The sequence below is a fragment of the Lichenostomus cassidix genome, chromosome 25, assembly GCF_008360975.1.
Source record: "Lichenostomus cassidix isolate B80296 chromosome 25, HeHo_3.0, whole genome shotgun sequence".
Classification (NCBI taxonomy): Eukaryota; Metazoa; Chordata; class Aves; order Passeriformes; family Meliphagidae; genus Lichenostomus; species Lichenostomus cassidix.
This window is the reverse complement of record NC_139505.1, coordinates 1,276,182-1,289,120: the sequence shown is the minus strand read 5'-3', so window position 1 is coordinate 1,289,120 and position 12,939 is coordinate 1,276,182. Positions and strand designations below refer to the sequence as shown.

The window sequence follows — 12,939 nt, the reverse complement described above, 5'->3', positions numbered from 1 at the left end:
TCAGCTTTGAGCTGGACCTGAAGGGAGAAGGGCTGAAATTCCCTCTCGCTCGGGTGTGAAATGTTCTGCGCAGAGGTGGGAAAAGCGCAAAGCTGGCTCTGCCCTCGGGAAAGGTTTTCGTTCCTCTCACACCTTCTGCGGCTCTTTAGCACCTGCGCGGCAGCAGCACCTCTGATTCCCACCTTTCTCTTGCTCTGGGATTTGGTTGAAAGGGAATTCGCAGCCAAAAATCTCTTTTTTTCCGGAGCAGAGCTGTGGGGTCACAGTTTTGGCACAACCACTCCATCCCTCCTCCTGCCCCTCCGGATTGCACTTCGCAGCTCATTAACAGCGAGCTGCTGATCAAACCTCTGTGACTAACGAGAAATTGGGGTTTTATTCCCCCCTGTTCTCCGGCCAGAGGCAGCAGCTGCCGGATCCAAAGCCGGTCATGGATCCAGGATCGCCGCGATCACCCCGGGTGAGCTCCCTGGGCAGGAGAGGGGTTGGGGATGAACTCCTGATTAACAAATCTGCCATTCCCTAATTCATTCCCGAGCAGCCAGGGCTGTTCCTGCAGCCTCCGCCTGGCTGGACGCTCATGGAATTGTGGCAGGAATGAGGTGTGACCCAGGGGAGGGACAAGGACACCATTCACGGAAGGTTCTGGATGCAGCTCAGGGCTGGAGTGGGCGAATTTAGGATTTGTGGGATTTGTCACTCATCTGCCACCACCCAACAGCTCCTGGGGGCTGCAGCAGGGCCTGGGCAGGGCTGGTGGGGTCACCTGGACTTGTGCCATGGCCTTGGGTTTGGCATTCCTGGGCTTCCCGAGGAGCTGGCACCTGGAGATCCTGGAATCCTGGAATGGTTTGGGTGGGAAGGGACCTTAAATCCCAACCCATTCCATCCCATCATCCCATCCCATCCCATCCCATCCCATCCCAGGAACACCTTCCACCATCCCAGGTTACTCCAAGCCCCATCCAGCCTGGCCCTGGATGCTCCCAGGATGAAGGATGGGAGGAAGGATCCGAAGGACTCCCAGAAGGATAAATTTCCAGCGGTGCCTGGAAGTGCATTCATTCCCAAATTAATAATTCCCAAAGTGCCTGGAGGAGCTGAGCTGAGCACATCCTCCCCGAGGCTGTCTGGGAATGAGCAGAGCAGCTCCCTGTGCTGATTCCCAGGAATGTGCCAAATCCCGGCCTTGGGAAGCCAAGATCCAGCTGAGCAATGTCCCAGAGCTCGGACACCTCCCCAAGGACCTGGATTCTCCAGGAGATGGGAACATGCCCCAGGCTGAAGGAGCCTGCAGGGGTTTGTTCAGTCCCAGACACGGCTGGGACAGCTGGGAAGCTCCTCGTGCTCCAGCCCCATCCCAGCCCCACAAACCGGAGAAATCCGTGTTTGGCTCTCCTGGATGAACCCCAGGGATGCTGGGATTGGTTTTTCCTGGAGCCCAGAGGGACCTCCTGCACTCCCTGCAGGTGACACCAACCCGGGGGGACACAGCCAGGCTCCCAGTGACCCCAGTCTGGCCAGGCTGAGGTGGGATTTCCTCTCCCAGACAGAGATCCAGGGATTTGGGAGGTGCTGGAGCTCAGGAGAAGGGATGGAAGTTGTGACCTGCTGGAGCCTCACAGCCTTTGGGGTGGCAGTGGAGGCAAAGCTTGGGGTTCCTGGGCTTCCCAGCTGTGGGGGGAGTACTGAATCCATGTCCCAGGGTTTGGGTTTGGATTCCTGGGAATCTCTCTTCAGGCCTTGCCAGCAGGAGCTCCAGGGCTTGGTGACCTCAAATTCCTGTCCTGGATTCCTCAGGCTCTCCCCCAGATCCTTGGTTTGCTCCCCCAGGGCTCTGTGGATCTCTGGGATGCCCCACTGCACCCACGGATGGATCCCAATTCTGTTGGGAATGGTGGGAATTTCACCCTCTGTTCCCTCCTAGGTCCCAAATTTGGGCTGAGCCCCTCAATTGTGTCCCCCTGATCCAGGGTGGGATCTGTTCCCCCATCCTGGAATCTGGGATGGGGTGCTGGGGATCTCTGTGGGATTTAGGGTTGTGCCAGTTCTCCCTGTTCCTGTCCCTCCAAGCCCTGTGTGCTGCAGGATTTTTGGAAATCCATATTTTCAGGGCAGGGTGAGACCTGTGGGCTGAGGAAATTTCAGCCTTTTCCATGGGATTGCTGTTGATTTTCCCACTCCAGTCTCCCGTGGGATCTGGCAAAATGCTCCTCCCATTCATTTATCCCTTCATTATTAATTTATCTGCATCACCCACATTTATCATTCCATCAGGATAATGGGCTGGAAAAGTCAATTTGCTGTGAATTCCCAGCTATTCCCTGTCCTGACAGGCCTGAAATTCTCCAAATCTCCCAAATACTTGCACAGAATGAACTCTTTTCCCACCTGCTGGAGCTCCTGACTCCATTCTCACTCCCTCAATCCCCACATGGATCTGCCTTGGCCACATCCCAAACTGGACCAGGAATTCTGCATGGAATTTCATCCAGGATAGGATTCTTCCCAAGATTTTTCCTCCAAAGGAGTCCCATTTTCACCCCTGGTGGAGCTTTGCTCCTCCCCTGTGACACGAGGTGTGATCTCCTCCTGGAGACCAAGGTTTCCCGGGAAATCTGGGTCACTGGATCAGCCTGCAGGGAACTGTGACATTCCATGGCAGCTTTGAGGGGGAGGAAAGAGGGTTTGGATCCCCCCTGGATCCTGGGGAGGCTGAGGGATTCTCCAGGAGTTTGTCCATCCCTGGGATTTGCTCTCACCTCACTCCCACTGCCTCAGTTTCCCTCAGGCATCGTGGCTCTGCTCAGCTCCTGGGATGGTTTTCCCATCTTGGGAAGCCTGGAATTGGGAATTTGGGGATCCTGATGGGAATTTGGGAATCCTGACAGGAATTTGGGAATCCTGACAGCCTCAGGCTCTCTTGGATCGCTCAGGAAACTCCTCCTTAGGATGAAGCAAACCCAAGCTGTGCCTCAGGCAGGGTTTTGCCTGCTGACCCTTCTCACCTCCCTCATCACCTGAGGGATCCTCTCAGCCTTCCCCAGGAATCTCTGCAGGGATTTGCTGCTGGATTGGTTCCTCTCCGTGCTGGGTGTGAATCCAAGGAATCAGAGCACTGGAAATGCCAGGTTTAACCAGCAATTAAATGAAATAATTGGCTCCAGGCTCCCCCCAGACTGAAGGGTCTGAAAGCATCGGGCAGAGCAGGAAAATTGGGAACCACAAATAATTCCTGCCTGGGCAAACAGGATAAATGTGGATTTACAGGCAAATGGACTCGGAAAGCTCAGTGCCAGCTCTGGAGGCTCTGCTGGGGAGGGAAGCAGATCTGGAGCAGATGGATTTGAGGAAAGGCTCAGCAGAGAAATTCCAGCTGCCCTGAGCTCATGGGAAAGGCAAAGAAGGACCAGAACCCCCCAGCCCCAGGCCATGGGTATTGGGGGATTGGGATTTCACCTGAGGGACTCCTGAAATCCAAACCATTTTGGAATTCTGTGATAATTTTGAGAGTTTTCTGTGATCATTTTGAGCTCCTCCTTGGAGCAGTTTTGCATTATTTTTTAATGTTGTTTGGGATAATCTCAGGTAAAGCTGCCCATCCATCCCTGCTCCTGCTCCCACCTCCCCAGGCTGCATCCAGAGCTCGGGAACAGCTCCTGCTGTTTGTTGTCCTTGGCATCCACTGCCCCAAATTCATCATTTTGGACAAAACCTCGCTGCAGGGAGAGGTGGAAGGAGACAGAGATCTGCAGGAAATGCAGTTCTGATCACTGGGATCTGCCAGGAGGAGGAATTTGCCAGGACCAACCTTCGGGAATAAGTGCAGGATTGGCTCAGGGTGGTTGATATGCCCAGGATGATCAATTTTTTTTTAACCACCTTAAATCTCTTTAAATTTGTGCTGAGGGAGGATTCAGCACCTGGGGCCACTGGGCTGGGAGCAGAGCTGGCCCTGAATTCCTGGATGAACCTTCTGCCATCCCCACACATCTCCCAGTTCCCTCTCTCCAGGGCACAGAATCCCTTTTTTCCCTCTTTAATCCCATATTTAACACACCCTGAAGTCCAACAGGAATCAATCCCACCGTGTCCTCTGCACCAAACACAATGCAAGGGTACCAGAGATGATACTTGGAGTGCATCCCATCACCCCATCCTGCACCTTTTCCCTCTGATTTTTTAGGGAATTCATTCCCAAGATCCTAAAGATGAAGGATTCCTCACTCCCAGGATCCCAAAGATAAAGGTTTCCTCTCTTTGTGATGGCACAAGGAATTATTTGAGCTGGCCTGAAGGTTTAATGCTGGGAAAAAAGTGTTAATTTGGATATACTTTGGATATTTTTGACCAGAGAAGTAAGAAAGGGACAAAGACTTGGAAAAAAAATTGGAGAAAGCTTTAAAAAAAAATCCTGAAAACAGCAAAATAGAGAAATTTGGGATTAAAAGGGGAAAAAATACTCCAGAAATCAAGCAGAAGGTCCTGTCCAGTGAGAGCTGGAGCTGCCAGCAGAGCTGGGTGTGAAGGCTGGAGGTGTCAGAGCTCCTGGGGAATTACAGGGAAACAATTCCCTCTGTCACTGGGGGAACGCTTGGCTTTCCCAAATCTTTTCGGATTTTTTTGAATCCCTGGATATTTACAGGGAATGAGGCCTAGCCCAAGCCACAGCACCATCAGAACCAAATCAATTCCCTCTGACCCAAATTAATCCTGGAAAAAACAGCAAGAGATCCCAGGAAAACAGGGTGAGGGGTTGGGCAGGAGGGAGAAGGGCAGGGAGGAGTGAAATGAGGAAAAATCCCTCCCCAAGGCCTGGGGAAGCTCTGCCCTCAGCACGGTGGTTTCTTTTCCCACTTGGAGCTAAAATTGTCTCCCAGGAGGGTTTTTTTAGCACAGACAGGTTCGGAGTTTGGTTTAGAGCAGCTGAGCTTAGCTGGGCTGTCTGCACCTCATCCTGGGAATGTCACAGGGGTGGGAATCCTGGGAATGACACAGGGATGGGAATCCCGGGGAAATGGACACTAGGAGATCAGGAGCTCTCCTGAGGGAATTTCCAAGGCCAGGGATCAGTAATGAGCTCCTGGATTTTCCCTCGGGTTGTGTCCAACCTAATCCTTCTCTCCCTGGGCTCTTCCAGCCCTGAGCCTGAGCTGGTTTTCTTCTCAAATCCAGGGAATTTCAGCTTTGGGGTTTTGTCTGTTGTAACTTTGAGGTTTTGTGTGTTTTACCTTTGGGGTTTGTTTGGGGTTTTGTGTTTTTTGGGTTTTTGTGTTTTTTGGGGTTTGTCTATTTTACCATTGGGGTTTTGTCTGTTATATCTTTGGGGTTTTGTTGGTTTTACCTTTGGGTTTTTGTCTATTTTACCTCTTGGGGTGTGTCTGTTTTCCCTTTGGGGTTTTGTGGGTTTTACCTTTTGGGGTTTTTGTCTGTTATACCTTTGGGGTTTGTCTGTTATACCTTTGGGGCTTGTCTGTTTTACTTTTGGAGGTTTTCTCTGTTTTACCTTTTGGGGTTTGTCTGTTTTACCTTTGGGTTTTTCTCTGTTTTACCTTTGGTGTTTTGTGTGTTTTACCTTTTGGGGTTTTGTTTGTTTTGCCTTTGGGGTTTTGTGTTTTACCTTTGGTGTTGTGTGTGTTTTACCCTGAGGTCAGAGCCATCCTGCCCAGACAGTCCCATCACCTGCCAAGCCAGTGATTTCCAACATCCCTGTCAAGTCCTTCTGAGGGGATAAAATCCCTCACTACCACCAAATCCTGTTGGGTTTTTTTTTATTAAATGGTTCAAATGGCTCTTCCCAGCCCAATTCCCGGTGCCTCTGCTGTAGCAACACTCATTTTTCCCTCTTTAATTCTCATTAAATGTCTCCTCCCCCCTCAGTCCCCTGCTCGATGCACCTCTGCTCTTGAGATCCTCCTTTTTCTCCTTGCCTGCCCTTCCCGCACAACATCCACTTGGATATTAATATTCCAGACAGAAGTGATCCCAACGAGCCTGTTATGCCAATTAAATCAGAATTTTGCTTTGTACGAAGAATTCGAGCTCCTCCTGTTTGCTCTGCTTTTACTGTTTGTACACATGGATTTGTGGCCATTAAAGCCTCGTCCACTCCTGTCCTTGTCCTCTGATGAACCAGGAATGGTACAAATCCATCCTGGAATCCGGAGGGTTTCTTGCCTGGCCTGGGGTTTTCAGAACCAGCTTCTCTGGTGGTTAAAATCCTATTAATTTCCAGCCTGTGCTCCTGGCAAATTTATATTTATTTATTCCTGTGCCAATTTGTGCTCTGGATTAACCAGGGCTTCTCCCTCCATGGCTTTGCTTCGCTGTCGGATTTAGAGCGAAGGTTCCTCCTCTCCTCAGCCTTCCCTGAGCTCTGCCATTCCTTCTGGATTCCCAGAAATCCTCGGGATCAGCACCAAACCTGCTCCTTCCCTCTGCTAAATCCCACAGGAGTGATGCTGCTCCAGCCCCAGCATGTGCCACCCTGGATCCCTCAGAATCCCTGCGGATTCTGCTCCGGTTTTGGGGCAGCTGCAAATTCTGGGATAATTCCTGCTGGAATCACTGCATGGGATATTAACCCCTGGGTGGCTGTTTGGGATGATCCAGTGCCTGCTGGGAGGAATTCCTGTCAGGATCTGGGCAGCTGGAAGGAGAGAGTCCTTGGTTTGCCATGAGCAGGAGCTCTGGGAGTTGGGATTGTGTTGGGATTGGTGTGACAAAGGACACAGCTGGACATTGACTGGGAATGGGGAGAGCAGGAGCTCCAGGATTTGGGATCATGCTGGGATTGGTGTGACAAGAGGCACTGCTGGATCCTACACTGGATATTGGGAATGGGGAGAGCAGGAGCTCCAGGATTTGGGATTGTGCTGGGAAGGAGCACTGCTGGATTCCATGGTGGACACAGGTTGGGAATGGGGAGAGCAGAAGTTCCAGGAGTTTCTGGGCAGGGAATCGTGCTCAGGAGGCTGGAGAACCCCTCTGGACAGGGGCTGGGTGACTCCAGGTGACATCCAGTGGGAGAACACCTCTGGATGCATTGAATTCCCAGCACAGGGACATCCTGGCTGGATAGGCTCAGTGCCAGGCGTGGGGACAGTGCCAGGTGTGGGGACAGTGCCAGTCATGGGGACAGTGGCACACAGCAAGCTGAGCTCCTGTGGTGGCAGTGGCTCCAGGGGCTCCATGGGATCCTCTGGATGGAGCTGGGAGATCAAGGGATCGTGTCCTGTGTGGCTCAAGTGTCCCCAGGACAGTGTCCAGTGTCCTTGGTGGGAGCACATGGCCTCCAGGCTGGAACATTCCATGGAGCCAAGCAGTTTCCAGCTCATCCCAGAGCCATCCTGGTGTCACCAGCTCCAGCACTCTTGGCCATCGAGTGCTCCTCCCCAATTCCGGGAAGAGGACGATGCCTCTGCAGCTGTTTGTTCCCAGGAACTGACAGTCCCAGGAATGCTGCCAAGTCTCGGCTGATGGATGAGCCCCTCTTGGAGCCTGAGAGGATTCCAGCCACAGGGAGAGGGGATGGCAGGGAAGGGGCAGAACTGGGGATGGGAGTGTTGTGAGGGGATTTCACATCCATGGGAATCACCAAACTGGGATGGGAAGGGAGGCCAGGAAACTGGGATGACTGGGCTGAGACAGGGAGACCGTGGAGGGAGTTCAGGCACAGGGTTGGGATCTTGAGCCAAGGGGAAGGGAAGTGTCTTAAAAACATTAAATTGAGTGGGTTGGGAATGAATCATGGAATCATAAAATCCTGCAATGGTTTGGGTTGAAAGGACCTTGAGGATCATCCACTCCTCCCACTGTCCCAGGTTGCTCCAAGCCCTGTCCAACCTGGCCTTGGGCACTTCCAGGGATGGAGCATCCCTGGAATAACCTGTGTCAGGGCCTCCCCACCCTCACAGGGGGAATTTCTCCCTAAGGAAGGAAGGAATGGAGGGAATGAATGATTCACAGTGCAGGGGGAGCCCCTGGCCATGAGGCTTGGGGCTTCAAGATCTCCTCCCGTGGGTCTGTTTTGTGACATTTCCAGCAGAAAGGGGCATTCCAGGGGAGTCAGCAGATCCCAGGGGCTGTGGAGGCTGACTTTTCTTGGCTATCAGAGAGAGCAGAAGACAAATGGTGAAATCAGAGAGCCAGGGCTGCTGGCCAGGATTGCCAAATCCAGGCAAGTCATGCTCGGCCTCGTGCTGCTCCCACGTGCTCCTCGGAAACATTTCCTGGCCATTCCCTGCAGAGCCAGGAGCTCCTGGTGACCTGTGGGGCTCTGCCAGGTTGATCCCAGGATGTCCCAGAGGGTGGGGTTGGAAGGGTCGAGCTCAGCTTGGCTGCACTTCCCTCTGAATTCCCCTCCATCCACAGCTTCCATATCTCCCTTCCCTCCTCCCATGGAATGCTGGCCAGGCTGGTGGCTGAGCTGGGACAATTCTCCCTCCCTGTCTGCTCAGGAGTGTCAGGAGCAGCTCTGGGAAATTCCAGCCTCGGTGGAAGCTGTGGGGGCAGATCTGGAACTCCTGAATTTCCATCCTGTAATTCCCACAGCGATTCCCTGGCTCGGGGGTGATGGGAGGAGACTTGTGGGGGTGTGGGAGCCCCTGGGGACCCCCCTCAGCTGAGCCCTGAGCCCCCCAGTATGGCCACTGCTTCCTCTGCCAGGCCAGTGCTCTGGAAAGAGCTGGGATGGGAATGGAGCAATCCAGAGCTCTGGGAACATCTGGGGTGGGAACAGAGCAATCCAGAGCTCTGGGAAGCACCGGGATCAGGGGTGGGAGGAGGAAGAGGGGCTGGACAGGGAACAGGAGCAGGACTGGGGGGTCAGGGTGAGCTGTGCTGGGGCTGCAAACCTGCCTGGATCCAGGGAATTGTGCTCACAGAATTCCCGTGGATTCCGGGTTTGCTGGCATAATCACACCAATGAAAGGGCTGGAAATGGGGGGTGAGGGGCTGCCCTGCTCCCAGGGGGTCTCCTCAGCGTCAGAGCAATCCCAAACCTCCTCCAAAGTGATCCCAAACCTCCTCCAAAGTGATCCCAAACCTCCTCCAGTTGCTCCTGTGCCAACCTCAGGTGTGGCTCCTCCTCCTCCAGGCACCACCTCGGGATGGGATGAGGAGCTGTGGGATCGGTTTGTCCCTTCTGTGTGGTCCCCAGCCTGTCACTGTGGGGGACAAAGGTGTCCACTCGAGCCCTGAGCACCCCTGAGACTCAGGGAGGCTGCAGAGCAATCCCCACCCTCCCTGGAGACACTGTCCTGCTGTCACCACCTCCTCCTGGAAGGACATTCCGCAGGGCATGGGGACAGTGCCACCCTCGGTGGGATTTCCTGGCGCGGTGTGAGAGCAAAGGGACACTGGGGGCAAGGTGGGGTGGCAGCTCCTGGCACGGAGAGAAGCCTTGGACTCCCTGGAGCCACCTGCTTGTCCCTCCTGCCATCCTGTGTCCCACACAGGATCCTCCGAGCCCAGGTGTCCCTCCTTGCTGGAGGGATCCAGCAGGGAAGGAATTTTATCCTTTAAATCGCAGCCATCAGCCATGGGATGAGTCGGGAGCTGCCGGGTCCTGGCAGAGCAGGGGGATTTTCAGCTGGGAATAGCAAAAACTCCAGGAAAAATGTCTCTCCAGCCGCTGGAAAGGGCTGGAAGTGGTGGTGGAAGTGGAACTCACCTCACATCGAGCCGGGGATGCACATCCCAGCTCCGTGCGCTGCGTTCCTCCCGCTCCCTTGGGATCCCTCGGGACACAGGGCTTGTCCTCCTCGCTCCCCAAAATCGCCCCGTGGGGTCTGGGCTGTCTGGGGCTCCTCACCCCGGGAATCTCCAGCTCCTGCTGCCCTGTTTAAGGACAATTCTGCAGCCAATTACTGCTGGCACTATTTATAGCAGCTCTGCTCTCCCTGATTTCCCTGCGCGCTCATTCCAGAGGGATAAGCGGAGAGCATTCCAGGGCAGGAGGATCCGGTGGGAAAGGGCTGGGAAGGGCAGGAATTCCCCCGCAGGGTCCTGCTGGGTGACACTGTCCCCTCAGACTCAGCCCAGCCTCCCAGGGAGGAGCAGCGGCAGCAGAGCCGAGCCAGAGCTCGGGACGAAATCACTGCAGACAGAATTCCAGAATATCCCGAGCTGGAGGAGATCCACAGGGATCATCCAGCCCAATTCCTGGCCCCGCACAGCCCGACTAATGCCAGTTTGCTCCTGGGAGCGATGTGCAAACCCTCCGGGAGCTCTGGGAATGTGACCATTCCCTGGGGAGCTGTTCCAGTGCTTGACATTGCGGGGATGCAGGGCTGGATGACACCGTGGGACACAGGACGGGGAGCGGGCAGTGTCACCTCTGAGGACAAGGTCAGTGTCCCCACAGCCACTCTGCATTTCCCTGGTGTTAAACCAGCAGCGCTTCCTCAGCCCGGGTCTGCCTCCATCCCTTTTCCCACCAAACGGGAATCCAGGGCTGTCTGAGGAGACACGGAGCCTCGGCTTCCCAAGATTTCCTGGTTTTGTAAACAACCAGGAGGAAAGAGCAGCCATGGCAGGGAGGTCAGCTGAGGACAGCGAGGCTGTGCCAGCCCGAGAGGAGGCCGAAAGCAGCTGGGCAAACTCCGCGAGGAGAAACGCAGCAAAGGCCATTGAACCTGCAAGATTCCACGGCCGGGAATTCCCGAGCCGCAGGTCAGGGATCTCGGTCACACCCCGACACCCCCGCAGCTGCTGAGCCCGCTGGAAAACGGGGAAGTTGTTAAAGGAAGTGATTAAAGGAAATGTGAAATTCTGCTCTCTCAGATATCCTGGCGTGTTCCTTTTTCTCCTGCCCAAAGAGCTGGACCAGCAGATTCGTTTCCTAGATGAGGAGGATGCTTCTTTCTGGAGTTATGCCCACAAATTAGGAGCATCTGATGCTCCATCAGTGGTGATAATGAAGTGTTCCCGCATTGAATTGCAAACGGAGCTGTTCCGGGGAACTCCTTGCAGGAATTACAGAATTACTGGGTGGAAGTGAGCGGCTCTGGCTCATCGGTGACGGGAGATTCAACAGTGAGGTGCTTGGGGTGCTCGGGGCTGTTCCTGGGGCTGTGGGACAGCAGAAAGGGCAGGACAGGGACAGACAGGACAGGGACTGACAGGACAGGGACAGACAGGACAGGGACGCCCGGGGGGATCCCTGTGGAGGCTCCGAGGCCACCGGCAGGGAGAATCCCGGGAATTTTCCTCACGCAGCTGCAGGTGCCCCACGTTTGCTGAGTCCCGAATGCACAGAGAGGTTTTCCTTCCCGTGGAGCCAAGATCGCGGGATATTCCTGCTGGCAGCGGGATTTCGGGCACGGGGCAGCCGCTGCTCGGAGTGAGGCTGTCCGGGAGCGATGGGAACAAATCCTTCTCCATCCCAGAGCTGTTCCAGCTGCTCCTGGCTGAGCTGCTCTCTCTGTGCTGGGAGAAGCTTCCCCCTGCCCTGCCTTGGATCCTGGACAGGCTCTGCAGCTGCCAGGAGAGCAGCAGGACTTTAGGGAGCTCTGCTGGCATATCTCATCTCTCTCCAGTTGTCCCAAGCCTTTCTTCCTGATCCCATAGAGCTCATTCTCAGAGCTCCAGGAGGGTTTGGACAGCGTTCCCAGGGACAGGCTGGGATTGTTGGGGCTCTGCAGGGCCAGGAATTGGATGGATGATCCCAGTGTGGGTCTCCTCCAGCTCGGGATATTCTGGAATTCTGTGGTGTCTCCGGTGATTTCATCCCATATCCCCGTGCTGGCTTTTAAAGCCCTGCAGAGCCAGAAGATGCTGCCGAGGCCCCGTGGTTAGCACTGCTGCAGCTCCAAGGCTTTCACATTCCCGGGGTTCCCTTCCAGAGGAGGAATCCTGCTGGATCCCTGCTGGCTCCTCCAGCCTCGCCATTCCCTGCCTGGCTGCAGGATTCCTGCTGGAATCTGCCCTTGGTGGGGTGGCAGCACCCAAGGAGCGACCAAACCCTCCCCGTCCATCTCCTGGGCTGGGTGAACAGGGATCTGAGGCTCTGTGAGGAAATCCCCCAAACCGGTGCTGGTTCAGAGGTGTTTTTTCCCGGCAGAATCTCCTTTGGGAAATTCATTTCCCCTCGGGATGAGGTTCCAGTGCTGCTCCCACAGCTCCCCTCAGCTCCAGGCTGCTGCAGGGGCTGCTCTGGGCACAGATTCCCTGGAATCAGGGAATTCCAGCCGGGTTTCAGGACAAGCCCTGGGTCAGCTCGGCTGCTGTGCAGAGAGAACTGGAACTGGAGGAGCTCAGCTCACCTGGGCTGTCCTGGGGTCTGGGCAGCCTCTGCCTTGGGGCCCTCGGGGTGTCACCTGCCCCAGGTGAGGGGCTGGAGGTGCCACCACCTCCATCCAGAGCTGCCGAGGGAAGTCGGAGCATCCAGGATGGGATGGGAGAGGGAGGAGGAGGAGCAGCAGGGCTCAGTGGTGCCTTCCGGGGTGCTGATCCCGCCCTGAAGCATCCATCCCCCCCCTGGAGCATCCATCCCGCCCTGGAGCATCCATCCCATCCTGGAGCATCCATCCTGCTCTGCTCCACGGGAATCTCCTCCAGCCCCTCGGGACTGAGGCACTTTGCACATTTCCAAATCCTGCCAGCCCAAAATCAGGCCTGAAGACAGGAAGGGGGAGGGCTCTGCAAGGCGGAGCTCAATCCGTGAGAGCCTTTCTCCCTGTCCCTGTCCCTGTCCTTATACCTGTCTCTATCCCTGTCCCTGTCCCTGTCCCTGTCCCTGTCCCTGTCCCTGTCCCTGTCCCTGTCCCTGCCCTGCCCTCCCGGGGCTGTCCCCAGCAGCAGCAGGGACAGCCAGGCTCTGTCCCCTCCCCTGTCACTGTTTGGCTGCCGATGCTGGAGCTCAGATCGATTCTCCCCGGGTTTTAGAGTCTTTTATTGTCACCTATCAGGGACAAGAATGTCATCTCTTCTGTCCAG

General features: G+C 55.2%; 1 long non-coding RNA gene across 2 annotated transcripts; it reads left to right on the top strand.

Annotated features, from left to right (window-relative positions):
• The first annotated feature begins 9,927 nt into the window (after positions 1 to 9,927).
• Positions 9,928 to 10,781, top strand: LOC146427154 (uncharacterized). Of its 2 annotated transcripts, none has more exons than XR_014856507.1 (2): positions 9,928 to 10,350; positions 10,517 to 10,781. It is a non-coding gene; the product is annotated as an uncharacterized LOC146427154 (long non-coding RNA). The 2 variants fall into 2 exon arrangements; XR_014856508.1 differs by having other exon boundaries at positions 10,455 to 10,781.
• The last annotated feature ends 2,158 nt before the right edge of the window (positions 10,782 to 12,939 follow it).